This window comes from Jaculus jaculus, chromosome X, assembly GCF_020740685.1.
Source record: "Jaculus jaculus isolate mJacJac1 chromosome X, mJacJac1.mat.Y.cur, whole genome shotgun sequence".
NCBI lineage: Eukaryota > Metazoa > Chordata > Mammalia > Rodentia > Dipodidae > Jaculus > Jaculus jaculus.
The window spans coordinates 58,785,041-58,804,354 of NC_059125.1; the positions used below are offsets into that span (position 1 = coordinate 58,785,041).

The 19,314-nt window shown below is 36.8% G+C and overlaps 1 pseudogene; it reads left to right on the forward strand.

Moving 5' to 3' along the window:
• Nucleotides 1–3,795: 3,795 nt before the first annotated feature.
• Nucleotides 3,796–18,858, forward strand: LOC123456523 (annotated as a pseudogene).
• The last annotated feature ends 456 nt before the right edge of the window (nucleotides 18,859–19,314 follow it).

A 19,314-nucleotide genomic window follows, 5' to 3' on the forward strand; every position in this document is an offset into this window, starting at 1 on the left:
CCGTGGTAATGACAACATTTTCATGTCTCATATTTATATTTTAAAGGTGATCTTATGGCTCATCAGTGAGAGTTTAGGGCTTAGTCTCTGGTGCAGCTAACTTATCATCTCTGTGACTCAGCATGCAAGAGAAGTTGCCATTTTAGTTTTTTATCTGACTGTCTGCGACACTAGAAGTTAGAAAAATAGCGTATGGAATTCAGCAGAGGGCGCCAAAGTACATCTTTCTTTGTGGAAGCCTTTGGTCCCAGCCAAATAATACAGAAATCTCAACTTTCAGATTGTTTTTTAAAAAGAGGATTAGACTGTGATTTTTTCTTTTTTCTTTTGAGAGAGAGAAAGAGAAGCAGATAGATGGAAGGGGTATGTCAGAGCCTCTAGCCACTACAAATGAAGTCCGGATGCATTGCAACCTTGTGCATCTGGCTTTACGTGGGTTCTGAGGAGTTGAACCTGGCTTGTTAGGTTTTGCAGGCAAGCGTCTTAACCATTAAGCCATCTCTCCAGGACCCCAGACTATGCTTCCTTCATACATATTTTACATTCCTTCAGCATGCACCTCCTCCAGACTTTTTACCATTCGTTGCAGTTAGGCTTTCTCACTCTTTTCTTTTTTGGTTATTGTTAGTTTAACAGTTATAAAACTCTGGTACTATGGATCGATAAACAAGGAGCTATAAGCTCTTTTTCTAATTCTTCAGTATTGTGCTGCTAACACTGCTAACATATGCTATCTGCATCTCTGTAGTCTTTCTTGCTGAACACCTTCTAGTTCCAAACATGGTAATCAGAATAACTGACTGGGAATCATGTCAACTTACATCATAATTAAAGACTCTCTTTTGCTCACAGAAAAGGGCTGAGGCTTCCTATTGCAGCACCAAAGATTTTCACAATATAATTTTATCTTTCCTTTATGACTTGTACCCTTCCAATGTTACTCAGAAGTACTACATAGTTTAGATGACATGGCTACCATCACCCATTCAGATTGGATAAAATGTTGATTTAATCATGCCAGCATTGTCAAAATGTACCCTTAATTACCTATTCATTTATCTTTTCCCCCAGTTTAGGCTGTGAGCTCTTATATTAAGAACCACTGTTTAAACTCCAGCTTCTACAAAAATACATGCCGCTATGTAGGTGCTTATTATTTTATTTATTTATTTTTTTGGTGATGCTGGAGATTGAATTTGCACATGATAGGAAAGTCCTGTGTCATTTTTATAATTTCTCAGGTATTAAAAAATAGTTTGAAAAAGGATCTTTTTAAGTTTCTTAGGCTGGACTTGAATACAATATGCATCCCAGTCAGGCCTTGAACTCATGACCCTCCTGCCTCAGCCTATTCAGCATTGAGATTACAGGCCCACCCAGATTTTCTTTCTTTGTAGGGAAATGTGTAAGTCAGTCAAAAACCTTTTTCAACCTGACTTTTAATTAGCAAACACAATTGCTTCCTATTCCTCAGCCCCTGTCCCACTCTATGTACAAAACAACCATACAAGAGAGAGAAAAAACATCCGAATATAAACCATGGTAAATGTGTTGAAGAAGAGGAATAGGTAGGTTTCTCATTTGTATCATTATTTTCATTTATTTCTTTATTTGACAGAGAAAGTGGGGAGAGAATGGGTGCACCAGGGCCTCCAGCCACTGCAAACAAACTCCAGACATGTGTACCCACTTATGCATCTGGCTAACGTGGGTCCTGGGGAATCCAACCTGGGTCCTTTGGCTTTGCAGGCAAATGCTTTAACTGATAAGCCACCCCTCCAGCCCTAGGTAGGTTTCTCTTAATACTAACTCTTTTCTTTTCCTTGTTTTTTTTTTTTTTTTTTTTTTTTTTTTTTTTTTTTTTTTTTTTTTTTGAGATAGAGTCTCATTATATAGTACAGGCTGGTCTAGAACTTGCTTTGCAGACCTGGATGACATCAAATTCACAATCTTCCTGCCTCCACATCCAAATTTCTTTTAAAAAAATTTATTAATTTGTTTTGTATTTAGCAAATACAGTCAGTTTAGTACCATTATTAGGCTCATCCGTGACCTGCCCCCTCCCCTTGGCCCTTCCTTGTTAAGGTATATGGGTCATGCATTGTGGAGTTAGCCCACAGTTATGGGTAAGATAAATGTCTCTGCATTTCATGACCCAACATGTGGCTCTGACATTCTTTCCACCCCCTCTTCCACAAAATTTCCCTGAGCCATGTTGGGTTCATTTTTGGTCTGCTTCAGTGCTGAGGTGTTGGGGACCTCTGGGTCTCTGGCTCTGTGATTTGGTAGGCTAAATCAGATTCAGAAATTAGATTCCAAATTTCTTTAAAGAATTATTCTCATAATTATGCAAATAATAATACTACTCAGGGGCCATTGGGTGCTTCTTGTGTGAAACAATTTCTGTTCCAAGTATTTTTTATGTGCTGATGCATTTAATCCTCATAATAACTTTTGTATACATCACCTATTTACATATAAAGACATTAAAGTAGATCCAAGATTAAATAACTTTCTCAATGTAAAATAAGTAGTGAAAGTAGAAGATGTATGAATAAACCCAGGAACACTGTATGTAGGGCATGTGGTTTAAAATATAGCCTATTGCCAGATCTGTATTGTGGCTGATGATACCATTTCTAATTCTCTATTTCTTTTTGTGATAACATGATATCCCCCTTCTTTACTGGTTTTCTGACATTGTCAAATATAAAAATCCCACAAAGTTCTTCTTTATTTCCTTCTTCTTGTTTAGTTTTGTGACACAAGGTCTCATGTTGCCCAGGCTGGCCTCAGACTTGATATATACTCAAGGCTGGCCTTGAATTCCTGATTCTCCTGCCTCTACCTCCAAAATATTTAGATTATAGGTGTGTACATCATGCTCAAGTCCCATAAAGTTCTTTCTTTGTTCTTCTTTCTCTATATGCTCAGATAAGTGATAATTATTGAGACAGCCATTGACATACTTCAATGCTTTATTCTATTACCTTCTTCCAGCATGCATCTGAGTCAGGTGCTATTATATCAATTTCACAGATGAGGAAAACAAGGCATGGTGAACTCAAGTGAAGTAGATTGGCAAACATTCTACACAGCTGACAAATGTCAGAGCTTGAATTGAAAATAGCCAATCTGATTTAGATGCTATATCATTGTGGTTTGTTCTTAATATTTTGTTTTGTGATGAAAGGCTAGGCACTAGAATTAAGTTCCTGTGTTCAAATGCCCGTTTTAATATTCACTGGCTATGTGACCTTGAACAAGTAAGTTCACCTCTCTGAGCTTCAGTTTTCTCATTTGTAAATTGTGGAATAGTAAGGCTGATATAAAGATTAAGTGAACTCATTTATATGGGAAACTTAAAATTAATGTTTGATATCAGGCAAGCAGTATGTAAATGTTATCTATCACTTTAAAATTAAAATCGATCCTATTCAGTTCCTAGATAAGGTTGGTAGGAAATCCATCTGCTCTCTAAGGTTATAAGAAACTGTTGGACTTAAAAGCAGTCCAGAAAAATAACTGGGACACATATACTTCACTAGCCTCTCATAGATGCCATCTGATGCTCCTTGGTTCTTATGTTGCTCTAAGTGGTCCATTCCCTGATCTGGTAGTTCATCTTTGGTGTCAAGCCACAAGTAGGTGCCCATTTTGATTTACAATGTTATACTGCTCCCTCCTGTGAACTGTAGGCAATAAGACAACTGTGGAGTTTGCAGGCTGTTTCACACATGCTTAATAAATGGTAGTGATTATGTTTTATTAGTTATCATTGTAACTCCTACGAAGATGAATCTCAAGCCTGTGATCATGATAATAAGAAACAAGGTAGAAGGATCAAGGGTGTTATACAATGACATACAGGGAATGGTGACAGAAACCTGGGTTTGAATATAAGCTTTTATGGTTTCACTTTTCTAACTTACTCTATGTTTCTTTTTTATACGTTCTGAATATACTCCATGATAATGACTATTGCCTACTTTAAAATCCATTTCTCCTTCAGAATTTCTTTTTCTACAGTAGTTAGTATATGGTAAAGTATTTCTGTTTTCACTATTTTAATGCTATACATAGAAGCATTCATTATCCTTCCTAGTCAATTTTCCAAGGGGTCTATATAAATAATGGGTTTTCCAATTCCTTGTTGAATTGATTTCTAGAGAAGTTACTATTTAGTATAATCTACTGAAATTCAAGAAACTTGATTAAAAGTATAGGAGAGAAAAGCATTGGCATAAACAATAAATATCCCCTGATAAAGAATGGTTTATAATAATGAAGGTTTAGAAAATTTGACATCTAGACAGCAAAGTCTGTTTCTTATAACATAAGATGTTCTTGAAAACCTAGCTCAGCACCAAAATTAAGGTAAGAATGCAGGAAATATTTGATGAATTATCATCTGCTGATAGGCATCAGTTAGTCTGTTTCAGATATGGTTTAACTGTGAAGTCCAAGCTGGTCTTGAATGTACTCCTCCTGTTTTAGTCTCCTATGCCCTAGAATAACAGGTGTATTCCACCATACTCAACTATACTGTTAAACAATAACACATTCCCCCTGGAAATCCAGGAAAGGAAATATTGTCATAAGCAAGATTTGCAGGTCATTATCAAATTTATTTCTGAAAGATATTTTACAATTTTTAATGGGAACCACTGGAAAACTGTTTCCAATATCATATTAAAATATATGCATGATTTCATTTTTTTAATAAACTGGATGCTATCTATAACAATCTCATGAAATTCAGTTTAGGGAGTGCCTGCTATATTGGAAACAAGATTCTGACCTGCCTGTATCACTGTGTTCTAGAAAGATCTCTTACATTTCAATGCAAAGGAGAAACTGTGAAAAAAATTAGATTAGATAGCAGTCTAGGGAAGAAACAATAGCCATAGACAAGGCATAGATAGAAACTGGGTCTTAGCAATAATCCAGGACACAGTCTCTGTTATACATATTTAGTTTTTATTTATTTATTTATTTATTTTATTAATTAGTTTTGTATTCAGTGAATACAGTTAATTTGGTACCATTCTTAGGCTCATGCATGTCCCGCCCCCTTCCCCAGGCCCCTCCTTGTTGAGGTATATGGGTCATGGATTGTGGAGTTAGCCCACAGTTATGGGTAGGATAAATATCTCTGCATATCATGACCCAACATGTGGCTCTGACGTTCTTTCCGTCCCCTCTACTGCAAAATTTCCCTGAGCCATGTTGGGTTCATTTTTGGTATGCTTCAGTGATGAGGTATTGGGGGCCTCTGGATATCTGATTCAATATGCACAAATATGTGCAACAGAGGGTATATGCACTAGTGTCATTTAAAATTTATTTATTTATTTGTAAGCAGAGAGAGAGAGAGAATGGAGAGACAGACAGTGAGAACGGGTATGCCAGGGACTCTAGCCTCTGTAAATGAACTCCAGATATATGTGCTACATTGTGCATCTGGCTTTATATGGGTACTTGGAAATCAAACTCTGGTAGTTAGGCTTTGCAGGGAAGCACCTCAACCACTAAGCCATCTTTCCAGTCCCACTAATGTTATTTTTTCTAAAGTTTTTAATTTATTTTATTTATTTATTTATTTATTTATTTATTTATTTATTTATTTAAGAGTGACAGAGAGAGAAAGAGGCCAATAGATAGATAGAGAATGGGCACGCCAGGGCATCTAGCCACTGCAAAGGACCTCCAGATGCATTTGCTCCTTGTGCGTCTGGCTAACGTGGGTCCTGGGGAATTGAGCCTTGAACCAGGGTCCTTAGGCTTCACAGGCAAGTGCTTAACCGCTAATCCATCTCTCCAGTGCCCACTAATGTTATTTTAAAGGCCATAGTCATTTTCGGAGACTGGGGATGACTTGCTCCTGTAACTTTTCCTTCAAGTCATTTTTAACCACATCAATCTTCAAAGAATGGAATTTGAAGGCTGGAGAGATGGCTTAGCGGTTAAGCGCTTGCCTGTGAAGCCTAAGGACCCCAGTTTGAGGCTTGGTTCCCCAGGTCCCACGTTAGCCAGATACACAAGGGGGCGCATGCATCTGGAGTTCGTTTACAGTGGCTGGAAGCCCTGGTGTGCCCATTCTCTCTCTCTCCCTCTATCTGTCTTTCTCTCTGTGTCTGTCACTCTCAAATAAATAAATAAAAATGAACAAAAAATATTTAAAAAAAGAATGGAATTTGAAAAGCAAAGGAACATTCACAGCATGTGAGTATCCGAAAGTAATGAAGTATTTTTGTGTGTGTGTGGGGGGTGTAGTTTAACAGTTTCCAAGTAGACAATGTTATTGGTCACTTAATACTTTTAAACAATTTACCTGATGACAAGTTCACATAGGAATATTATAAAGTAGATTTTTATGTAAAAATCCTAGAATGACATACATTTGGCTTATGACATTCCAACATATTCCAATATTCCACACAGAACAGTCAAACAACCCATTTCAAGATGCAACAACAAAAAGTTCACCGATAACAAAAATTAGACCAGGCTCAAAATAGTACATAACACTAGAAAGCACCAAACCCCATAAAACACCTCATCATGGCAGGGATTAATTCAAACATTACAGTATAACCTTAAATATTAATGGTTTTAACTCACCCCGTCAAAAGACACAGGTCATCAGGATGGATAAAAAAAAAACAAACAACTGGACCCTTCTATCTGCTCTCTTTAAGAAACCCACCTCACCATTAAAGACAGATACCTCCTCAGGGTGAAAGGATGGAAAAGGATATTCCAAGCAAATGGAAATAAAAATCAAGTGGGTGTTGCTGTATTAATATCTGATAAAATAGACTTCAATCCAAAAATAATCAAAAAGGACAAAGAAGGCCACTTCCCACTTATCAAGGGAATGATTCAACATGAGCTCATCACAATCATAAGTATATATTCACCAAACACAGGCGCACCACATTTTATAAAACAAAATCTACGTGACAACAAAACAGAAATAAACACCAACACCATCATAATCAGAGTCTTCAATACTCCACTATCATCAATAGACAGATCATCCAAGCAGAAAGTCAACAGGGAAATAATAGAGCTCAACAACATCATAGATCAACTAGAACTAACAGATTTCTACAGAACTTTCCACCCAACTCTACAGAAAGCACATTCTTCTCTGCAGCCCATGGAACCTTCTCCAAAATTAACCATATATTAGGCCATAAAGTATGCTTTCATAAAGTCAGTAAAATTGAAGTAACTTCCTGGATTATGACAGTTCAAATATACAGAGAAAGAAATCAGTGAGGCTGTCCCATTTTCAGTAGCAACAAAAAAATTTAAATTGGAATAACCCTAACCAAGGATATGAAATACCTACATAATGAAAAAATAAAAGCACCAAAGAAAGAAATAGAGGAGGTCTTGAGAAGATGGAAAGACCTCCCATGCTCCTGGATAGGTAGAATTAATATTGTGAAAATGGCAATTCTACCAAAAATGTTTTACAGATTTAACACAATAACAATAAAAATACCAGCATCATTCTTCACAGAGATAGAAAAATTGATCTCAAAATTCATATGGAAAAGCAGAAGGCCTCGGGTTTCCAAGCATATCCTCAGCAAAAGAAACACCTCTGAAGGAATCAAAATACTTGATATAAAGCAATATTACAAAGCCATAGTGACAAAACAGCATGGTACTAGAATAAAGCATAGACCAGTGGAACATAATTGAAGACTCAGACCTTAGGGAAAGCAACTAAAACTGCTTGATCTTTGGCAAAGGTGCCAATAACGTAGACTGGAGAAAAGACAGCATCTTCTACAAATGGTGTTTAACAAAGTGGATTACCATATGTAGAAAAATGAAATTAGACCCACTCATTTCACCATACATGAAAATAAATTCCAAATGGGTTAAAGACCTCAATATAAGACCTGAAAATCTTCAACTACTGGAATTAAAAATAGGAGGCACTCTCCATAATAGAAGACTGGGAAATCCCCAATAGCTCAGGAAATTAAACAGGCACTCAACCATGGGATCTCACAAAGCTAAAAAGCTTTTGCATAGACAAACATACCATAAGCAAAGCCAACAGATTACCCACTGAATGGGAGAAAATCTTTGTCATGTATACCACTGACAGAAGCCCAATGTCTAGAAACTACAAAGAACTCAAAAAATTAAACAATAAAAAATTTAAAAAACCCACTCCAAAAGTGGGGCAGAGAACTAAATAGGGTTCCTCAGAGGAAGAATTACAAATGGCTAACACACAGTTAAGTAAATGTTCAACATCCCTAACCATTAGGGAAATGCAAATTGAAACAACTATGGACTTCCACCTTGCCCCAGTAAGGAAAGCAAATATTAAAATATGAAATGAAAACAAATGTTGACAAGGCTGTGGGGAAATGGGAACACTCATTCACTGTTGGTGGGAATGTAAGCTGGTATAACCACTGTGGTAATCTATATGGAGACTCCTAAAAGGGATGCATATAGAACTACCAATGGACACAGTTATTCCCTTACTGGACATTTCCCCCTAAAAGTTCCACATATAATCTCAGAGATATTTTCTCAACCATGTTTATAGCTGCTCAATTCATAATAGCTAAAAACTGGAATCTACCCAGGCGCCTATCATTGGATGAATGGATTACCAAGATGTATATCTACATGATGAAATTCTACTCAGCATTACGAAAAAAATGACATGTTGAACTTTGTAGAAAACTATTTTAACTTGGAATAGATCATTCTAAGTGAACTCACACAATCATGAAAAGACAACTGTCACATGATCGCACTCATTTGCAGTTCCTAACTTGGATCAGACTAAGTTGCTGACATAGCTGAATAGTATCTTAAGGCTTGGACAATAGGGTGGGTAGGGCTTGGAGGAAGGGAAAAATTTTAGGGGAAGACACAAAACTGAACCTAAATTCAACTGGTACCACAGATTCCTATATCCTGAAAGTCAGACTAAAAGGTGGAACCCTCAAGAAGACCTTAGGGGGAGCACCTGAATCGAAAGTCCCTAGAGAGGGTGAGACCAAACCTAACCTCAAATTTCTCATTTCTTTTCTTATGTCTTTTTTTTTTTTTCCTTTTTCCTTGGCACTGGCATGTAATTCCCTGCATCAGGATGTGACCTACATCTACAATCAGCTGTTGATCACAGAGACCTACTAGATCTCCCAAAATAAACAAGACAGACTTCTGTAAGAGCACTTGATGACCCATCAGAGGTTAATGTAAGACACTAATGCTGAAAACACCATATGTTGTTGGCATGGATCATAGCGAAACCTGATTGGAATCCAGAGGAGAGCCAGTCCCCAGACAATTAGCCTGTCTACTGCTGGAAGGCACTACATGAGCTACTGGGGGGAAAGTGGCCAACATCTGTTCAAGCAACTCAAAATCTAAGTGACTCAGAAGCAAACAACCTGATATTATGCTCATACAAGTGCAATAGTGCACACAGCCAAGGTGGGTAACCAACTGCTCTGGTTTGGCTAACAGATCTACTCAGTGGAAATGAAACTATATCTGAAACTGGGAAACAAGTCAGAATCATATGCAGATAATGATTCTGCTTTCCATTTTCAAGCTTCCACTAACCTCAGACTATAAGGGGGTCTATACACTTTTAATTCTGTCTAAATTAATAATAGCAATCCCATTTAACCCGTGCATATTTCATTCTCCCTTGGAGCATCTTCTTCTCCTTTTCACATGGGAGATAGACCTGAGGAGAAAAATGACACCCTGCAGCCCAGCCTGTCCCCAGCTGAAAGAACAGAGGAATTGGGGAAGTGAGCAAGAGTGCTGCTTTCTTGGTGAATCTGATGTCAGCACAAGGGTGATGGAGATAGAAACTAAGGACACTCAGCACCTACCAAACCAGACATTTAGATGCAACTAAGTGCCCATCACTGACATAGACTTAAAATGCTCCCAGCATGGCTCAGGGAACTTTGTGGAAGAAGGGGTGGAAAGATTGTTAGAACTGCAATTTGGAACATTTTGTACAGAGACATTTCCTCTCCCCCCCCCAGATAATGCATGACTCACAATCCCCATTGGTTTGACCTGCATCCCCAATGAGGAAGCCCCCTTCAGAAAAGGGGCAGGGAGGAGGGAAAGGATGGTACCAACATGTGCTGTTTACATTCTAAATATGTCCATAGCTAATAAAATAATAATAAAGAAGAGATGACAATTCTAATCTTCTCTGCATCATTCCAATTTTAGTATATGTGTCCCAGAAATGAGCACCAGCATGACAATTCTTAACATGTGCATGAAACACGGGTGCACCCAATTACATGAAAAAATACTATTTATACTAAAATGACAGATTAACACAAACACAATAATAATGTATGACTTCAGGATCTTACTCCTGCTAATTGACGAAACATCCTAGTAGTAAAAAATAAACAGATAAAAATCTGAATTAAATGAAATCACATATCAAATGGAGTTACCAGATACTTACAAAAGATTCATTCAAGCCCCCATAGAATACACATTATTCTCAGCAGCACTTGCTTTGGAAACAGGATCCACTTTCTTGAAAATATGAACTTTCTTTAAAGTAGGTCATATTTTAGACCACAAAACAGGCCTTAATCATAGGAAAATTGAAATAACTAATTGTATGCTATCTAATAAGAGTGGAATAAAAGTTCAGCTCAACAACAAGCAAAGCTATGGAACACACAGACACTCATGAAGAAGAAACAACACATTAAGTGATGGAGTCATTAAAGAAATGAAGAAGGAAATAAAAAGTTCCTAGTTAACTGACAATGAAGACATGACGTATCAAAACCTATGATCTATGGAATAAAATAAAAGAAGTTCTAAGAGGGAAATTTATAGCTATATATGTGTCTACATTAAGAATTCAGAGCAAAACAAATTCAAAATCAGTAGGTGAAAAGAAATAATTAAGATCAGGGCAAAGATTAAAGAAATGGGAATTAAAATACAAGGAAAACAATCAATAAAATTGAGGACTCATTCTCTGCAAAAACAAATCAGTTCAACAAAGTACACAAAGTAAAAAGTGAGATATAAGACAGAAGCTAATAAAATTTGAGATGAAAAGGAAGCCATTACAACAGATACCAATAAAATGCAGAACATTCTTAATATATACACTAAATCTTATATTTCACTGAATTAGAAAATCAAAAACAAATGAATTTGTAGGTGTATGTGACAAAAATTAATCCAACATTAGAAAAATAATCAGATACAACACAAGTAATGATACTAAAGCATTAATTTAAAAAAAAATGCCCAAATAGGTTCCCTGCTGAATTTGACCAGACAGTCAAAGACAATTATGGTACTTTGAATATATGACCCCCAATATATTCAGTGTTTTATTAGTTTGTATCTGCAGCCACCTGGCTGGAGGAGGTGTCACTGGTCAGATCTTAAGGTGTGGTGATGGGCTTGAGATTCCAGACTAAATATATACAAAATGTGCCTATCAGGAGTTACTGAAGTGTTCTGTGGCTTTTAGCTTTTAAGCCTGTGCTTCTCTCTCTCTTGGTTCTGTGAAAGAAGGCCAGCTTATTCTGCTATTATGGAACCTCCCCTGGATCTGTAAGCATCAATACATCTTTTCCTCCATAACTGTGCTTGGTATAGAAGTTCATCTCAGTGAACCTGAAGCTGTCTGCTATAACAATTAACACAAATGTTTCCCAAATCATTTCACAAAAAGTCATGAAAGAGCTCCACCATACTATTTTTTTAATGAAATAAGTATTATTATACTAAAACAATATGAATATACAAGAATAAAGAAAATTATAGGTCAATCTTTCTGATAAACATAGATACAAAAACTTTCAGCACAATACTTACAAACCCAATACAAGAATACACAATGATCTACCATCACAAATTGAGTATTTCATAATGCAGGGATGGTTCAACATACAAAATACATAAATGCAATACATCACATAAATAAACTCAAGGGAAGAAATCACATGATTATCTCAGTAGATGCAAAAAAAAAAAAAAGCTTATGACAAAATTCTACATTCCTTCAGGATAAAAGCCTTGAATATCCTAGGAATAGAACAAATATGTCTCATCACATAAAATCTCAACAAACCTATAGGAATTATTGAAATTTTCATCTCCAGGATTTCAGGTTGCTTTTCTTCAGTATTTACAATTCCATTTCACTGCATTTATTTAATAATTTATTTTGTTCAGCACATTTATATTCTCATCCATTTCCTTGGACCTATTTATAACTGTCATTTTGAATTTTTTTGTCTGGAACTTGATATAGATCTTCTTCATTTGGGATCAATATTCCAGAATTGGTAGTTTTATGGGGAGATGAATATACTTATTTTTTATGTTATTTGTGTATTTGCATTGGAACTTGTCCATGAGTAATTTATTATTTTTGATCACCTTTCATCTTTCAGTGGGAGTGTCTGGAATGTTCTGGACAGAGCAGGTTATAGTGTGGTTGAGGTATCATTTTCCTGTGTTACACATAGTGTTCAGGGTACCAAGTTCTATTCCCAATAGTAAACTACCAATTTTAACAATAGAAAATGTTCAGAGATGTACCTCATGATGATTGAGCTCCCTGTGGAATCTACCCATTTCTTTCTGAGCTTTTAAAAGGCAGTCCATTTGTGCTGGGCAGTCTTCTTCCAGTCCTTTTTCTGAGGATTATTCTGAACTAATATCTGGGACAGACTCTGAAACTGGATGTGAATATTGTTCTGTCTCAGGATCTGACTTTTACCTCTTACTCTAGATTTGTAGTGAAATACAGAGGATTAATGGGATTTGGCAAAGGTAATAAAAGGGAGAGTAGGATGGAATGGGATCAAGGATATTATTAGCTGTGGCTTTTTTGTAGATATTTTTATTAGACTGAGGTAATTACCTTCTATTCTACTTTGTTGAGTGTTCTTATTACCAAGGTGTGTTCGATTTTAATTTTGTGTGATTTTTTTTGTGTCCACTGTGATGATAAAATTATTTTATTCTTCTATTATATTGTTGCAATATGCTAGATTAATTTTCAGATATTACACCAACCTTGCATTCCTGACTTAAATACTGCTTGATCATCATAGGTAATGTTTTTATACATTCTTAGATTTGATTTATTGCTATATTGGTTGTTTTTATTTCTGTATTCACAAGTAATATATGTCTGTTTTTTCCTACAGAACCTATTTTTTTCAGGTTTAGAATCTGGGTAGGTAGTACTGATCTCATAAAATTAGTTATAAAGTATATTACAGTTGAGGTTTTTCATTTCTTTTTTATGAAAAGTGAATTTTCATTGTGTACTGCAGTTTTGGGTATTACAATGTGACAATTTGATATATATGTATGTATTGACTACATATGTTGGTTATACACACACACATGTATGTATGTATATATATATATATATATATATATATATATATATATATATATATATATACATACATATATAGCAAATTCTTAATAATTTTCATCATTTTAATATATAGCAGACAGTTCTAAATAGTAGCTGATACTGATTTTTCTGCATATTTATAATACTAGAATATTTGAAAATGCAAAGATTATGATTAAGGATTTTTAGATATGGGGAGAGATTAATTTCTATAAAGATTCAGGAGATACCCAGCCTGTGAACTCCAATTTTTCAGTTCTAATGTGAATTAGCAAAGAATTGAAAAAAAAAGGTCTCTGAGAAGGGTAAATTATGAATTCTGAGTTTTATTTTAGGGAGAATTATGATCCAGGGGGAAATCTAGCTGAGAAATTCAAGCCAAAAAAGGAATTAACCCCTTTTCCTGGCTGGAAATTGGGAAGAAAGAATGGAGAAAATATCCTCCATAGAGAAATCTTCAGGGGAAAAGGCTCTGGAGAAAAACACACACAGTACACATGGAAAGCAAAGCATGAGAACCCAAGCCACAAGTTCATCTTTACATTCACACTCACATAAGGGGTCAGACAATTCTAAGAGATTATAAAGAGCTCAGAGCTTAGACAAAATCATATGAAAGCATAAAATAATAAAATATCCTAAATAACCAAAGCAGTAAGAGTTATCCTGGTGGTATCACATTATCTAATCTCAAATTACACCACAAAGCTATGGTTCTCTGTATTCTTGGGGAGTGCTAGCAAGTTTCCTCTAAATATTGTATTACTTAGGGTAAATTTCACACACATATTATCATATTGAATATTTGATTCATTGTCTCATGTTCCTCTGTACACATCCCATCTTATATTTTACTCTCACTTAGAATACCACATCCCAATCAGCACAAAGTAATCCTGATATGGTATTCCATTGCTGACAACTGTCTTGTCCCACATGTTGGACATGATAAACTTATAACTGCAGCTTAGGGGGATGTTGGTATTTTGATCAGTCTATCACTCTCTGCACTCATAAGGGCTTATAAGCATCTGTCACCACTGTAAGTCTTTTCATACTAAGACATGAGTACTATCTCCTTATATAAACATGTTGTGGCTGGATAAATAATGATCCTCTAAGGATGTCTAATGTTTGGTTTCCTGAACCCAAGAATATGTAACCTTACATAGCAAATGGCACTTTCTAAAATTTATAAAGTATATCTCATGGACACAATCTCCAGGATTTCTTGGGTGGTCTAAATTTAATCATAAGTGCCAAGGATTCAGAGGGGAGAATTTTGAAGATTTAAAAACCTCTGGCTTTGTGGATGAAAGAACGATACATGAGCCAAGAAATATAGATCACTTCTTGAAATGAGAAAAGGTAAAGAAATAGATTCTCCCTTAGAATATCTAGAAATTAACTGAGTCCTACAAACATCTTGATCTGGATGCAGTGAAATCTATGACAGACTCATGATTTGTATAACTATAATGAGACATTTTTTCTTGTTTAAAGCCACTATATCTATTGTAATGCATTATAGCAGTAATAGGAAATAATACAACTCATCTGTTCTGTAGGAAATTTACAATGCTAGAGTTGGAAGACTAAATCAACTAGCTCAATCTGAGTAGTGCTGAAACTCAGAGAGGAAAGATGCTTATCAAAAGCCACACAATAAGTTACTAGTAGGCTTTGAATTAGAATACAGGTCTCCCACCTTTTGGCTAGGACATTCACTAGGACTATTTTTTATCCTATAAGCCATTTTTCATGAAATAATAGCTCTCAAAGAACCCTTAGAGAGTATCATGGAGTTGAAAATTAAACACTTTCAGTTCCAGAGTCAAACCTGTTACTCAAGCCTTTATATGTTTGTATCCTTCCACTATATCAACACATGTCATTGCTTGTGCCACATGTCTTTGGACACACATGTCACCTTTCATTTAACTTTCTGCAATCATTTACCCTCTAGTTTCACTTACATATGTAACTTTGAGTTTATGATAGAAATCAAGGAGGGGTACATAACAATCACTCACTCATCTGGTATTTATACCAGCACAGCTTTTCCACAGGGGCAGTGCATTTGACACTCAGAAATATTCCACTTTGGAAACTTATCTTTGTACAAGTCTATTTTGTGCTAGTTTTCTTTTTTATTTTTCTTTTCTTTTTTGAGGTAGTGTTTCATTCTAACTCAGGCTGACCTGGAATTCAGTCTGTAGTCTCAGGGTGGCCTCAAACTTGTGGGAAGAAAGGTTTATTTTATTTACAGACTTTAGGGGAAGCTCCAAGAAGGCAGGTGAAAAAGATGGCATGAGCAGAGGATGGACGTCATGTCCTTACTAACATTAGGTGGACAACAGCCATAGGAGAGTGTGCCAAACACTGGCATGGGGAAGATGGCTATAATACTATTAAGCATACCCCCAACAATACACTGCTTCCGGGAGGCATTAATTTCCAAATTGCCATCAATTAGAGACCTAGCATTCAGAACACCTAAGTTTATGGGAGACACATGAATCAAACCACCACATTCTACATCTGGCCCCCATAAACTGATATCCATCCATGATGCGAAAGACAACACATTCAGTCAATCTTTAAAAGTTCCCATAGTTTTATCAGTCTGAATGATATTCAAACATCTCCATAATCCAAGTCTTTGAACTGAGCTATAATACTGCACAGAATAAACATTCACACTACTAAAGATGACATTGGGCATAGAAAAGAAATATTCAACCAGTACAAGATTTAAAAAAATAATAAAAATAAAAACAGGACAAACACCAAACTCTGTAGCTCCAAGTTCAACAACTCTAGTCCGTGACAAATCTCCAAGTCTGATAATTCTAACAGTCAGCACGTCTCTGGAGTTCCAATTCTGCACTTCCAGCTAGGCTACTCATAGACCTGGAAAGCATCCGGGACTGGCAGATTTCGTTAGCAGCCATCTTGTGTTCCTGGCATATCCACTGGGTCTCCACTGCAACCCATGGTCAATCCTCACAGCTCCATTGGATTTCCATGCAGGCATCCAGCAAACCTGCTAGACACTGCCCATGGCCATTTTCAAAACACAAAACCATGTTGCAAATTCAATGACCTTCTCTTTCTTGAATTTCTTTTTTTATAAATTTAAAAAAATTGTTTGTTTATTTATTTATTTGAGAGTGACAGACAGAGAAAGGGGGGAAGAGACAGAGAGACAGAGAAAGAGAGAGAGAGAGAGAGTGAGAGAGGGGGGAGAATGGGCATGCCAGGGCCTCCCGCCACTGCAAACAAACCCCAGACGCATGTGCCCCCTTGTGCATCTGGCTTATGTGGGTTCTGGGGAATCCAGCCTTGAACTGGGATCTTTAGGCTTCACAGGCAAGCGTTTAACCACTAAGCCATCTCTCCAGCCCCTCCTGCATTTCTTATACTCCATATTACCAAGTAGGGTGCCAATTTGTTAATCCAGGGGAGAATAATACAAACTTGGAAGAACAGGACACTCCTCAGTATTCAGGCTCCTTCAAAAGACTGAATTCTTTCTGTTGTCCCAATGAAGGTTTGCTGGCCCAATCTCAAAGGTTGTAATCTCTCATACAATTGCAGCGGAAGAGGCAGACATCTCATCCCAAAGATTTCTCTTTGTGCCACATCACCCTGTACACCCAGTCCATTTCTATGTAATGAAACCCTGCACAAGTTCTCAGAACAGGGACATAACAGCAAGCCTCTCACACAAACTGCTTCTAGGCCAGTCCAAGCAAAGCTCTTTCTCACCCTCATAAGCCAAACCTCACAGTCCATAGTTCTTACTGCATTCAGGTCTTTCAAATGACCATAATAGTCCATCAAACTGTACTTATAGCACTGCAAGTCATCTCTTAGGGCAAGGTTTCAAAACCTTCCACATTTCTCTTGAAAGTCAGCTCCAGGGTGGCCAGGGGGCTGAGGAGGCCTCACTGGGGCTGAGGTGCTAGAGGTGACTACATCCTGCCCTCCCTTTCTCTCCCCTCCCCTTTCCTCCCCTCCCCTCCCCTCCCCTTACTGTCCTTCTGACAGTTCCCAGCAGCCATGTCTGAATGCCCCGAGGCATCTGTCCTTGCCCCCCCCCATCCTGAGCTTCCATCCACCCTCACACCTCTAGGTTCCCACCCAGGCTCACCACCTTCTGACTTCAGTACCCTAGGCTTTGCCCCCAGAAAGTGTCTCACAGTTTCAAACCTGGAGACCTCATCTTCGCCAAGATGAAAGGTTACCCTCATTGACCAGCTTGGGTAGATGAAGTTCCTGATGGAGCTATAAAGCCATCTAAAAACAAGCTACCCACCTTATTATTATTATTATTATTATTATTATTATTATTATTATTTTGAACTCATGAGACTGCTTTTTTAGGACTAAAGGATATATTTCCATACTCAGAGAATAAGGAGAAGTATGGCAAACTAAATAAATGAAAAGGATTTAATGGAGGTTTATGGGAGATAGATAACAAATCAAAAGTGAAATTTTCAAGTCAACAGACATCAACTAAACAATCAAATGAATCACCTGATGTTGAAGTGGAAGAAAAAGAAACTTGTATTTTAAAGGAAGATACTGATCATGAAGAAAAAGCCAGCAATGAAGATGTGACAAAAGCAATTGACATAACTACTCCAAACGCTGCTCGAAGAGGAAGAAAGAGACAGGCAGAAAAACAAGTAGAAACTGAGGCAGCAGGAGTGGTAACAGCAGCAACAGCATCTGTAAATCTGAAAGTGAGTCCTAAAAGAGGACGACCTGCAGCTACGGAGGTCAAGATTCCAAACCCAAGAGGCAGACCTAAAATAGTAAAACAGCCCTGCCCTTCAGAGAGTGACATGGTTGCTGATGAAGATAAAAGTAAGAAAAAGGGGCAAGAGGAAAAACAACCTGAAAAGCAACTTAAAAGGAAGAGGAAGGCCAAAAGGAAGAGGATAAGCCAAGAAAAGAACCAGATAAAAAAGAGGGGAAGAAAGAAGTTGAATCAAAAAGGAAAACTACCTAAAACTGGGGTTGCATCAGCCTCTGGTTCTGAAGAGGAAGGAGATGATCAAGAAGGTGAAAAGAAGAGGAAGGGTGGAAGAAACTTTCAGACTGCTCACAGAAGGAATATGCTGAAAGAGCAGCATGAGAAAGAAACAGCAGATCAAAAACACAAGCAGGAGGAACAAATGGAGACAGAACACCAAACAACATGTAATCTACAGTAATAAAAATGTATCTCATTTTGGGCTCAAAGCATTAATCCAGTTACTGAAAAGAGAATACAAGTGGAGCAAACAAGAGATGAAGATATTGAGACAGACTCATTGGACTGAATTTCCCCTTACTCCCTTGATGGAAGAATGTTCCAGATTCTAAATTGAGGACTTCACTATTAATGGCATTATTACTGTGTTATGAATTGTTAAAAATTTCCTGTAAGGTATACACTACATATTAAGGTTAGCCATCATTCCTGTTACTTATTTGTTAACCAAGCTTAAAATGAAGCTGTATGTGTGAATGTTATAACATGCATAGATGCAGATGGTAGTTGTACATGATTTCATTTACAAAGAAGAAAATTAATTTTGTTTTGAAGCTAGACATTAAACTGGAATAAGCTATTAAACCCTTAAGAATGGGACAGTTGTGCCCTTCCCTTGACATTCCTTTGTTGTTTAATTCTTTAGAATCTTAATTGTTTTTTTTTTTAATCCTGGGAAAAGTAAACAGTGGATTTACTAAGTAAAAATAAATGCAACTGCAATGAAAATTTTAAAATAAAGTTTTTTTTTTTTTTTTAAATCAGCTATAAAAGGCCAAAGCCACACAGATTTTGTGGAATTGGGTGCTGTTGAATTAAGTAC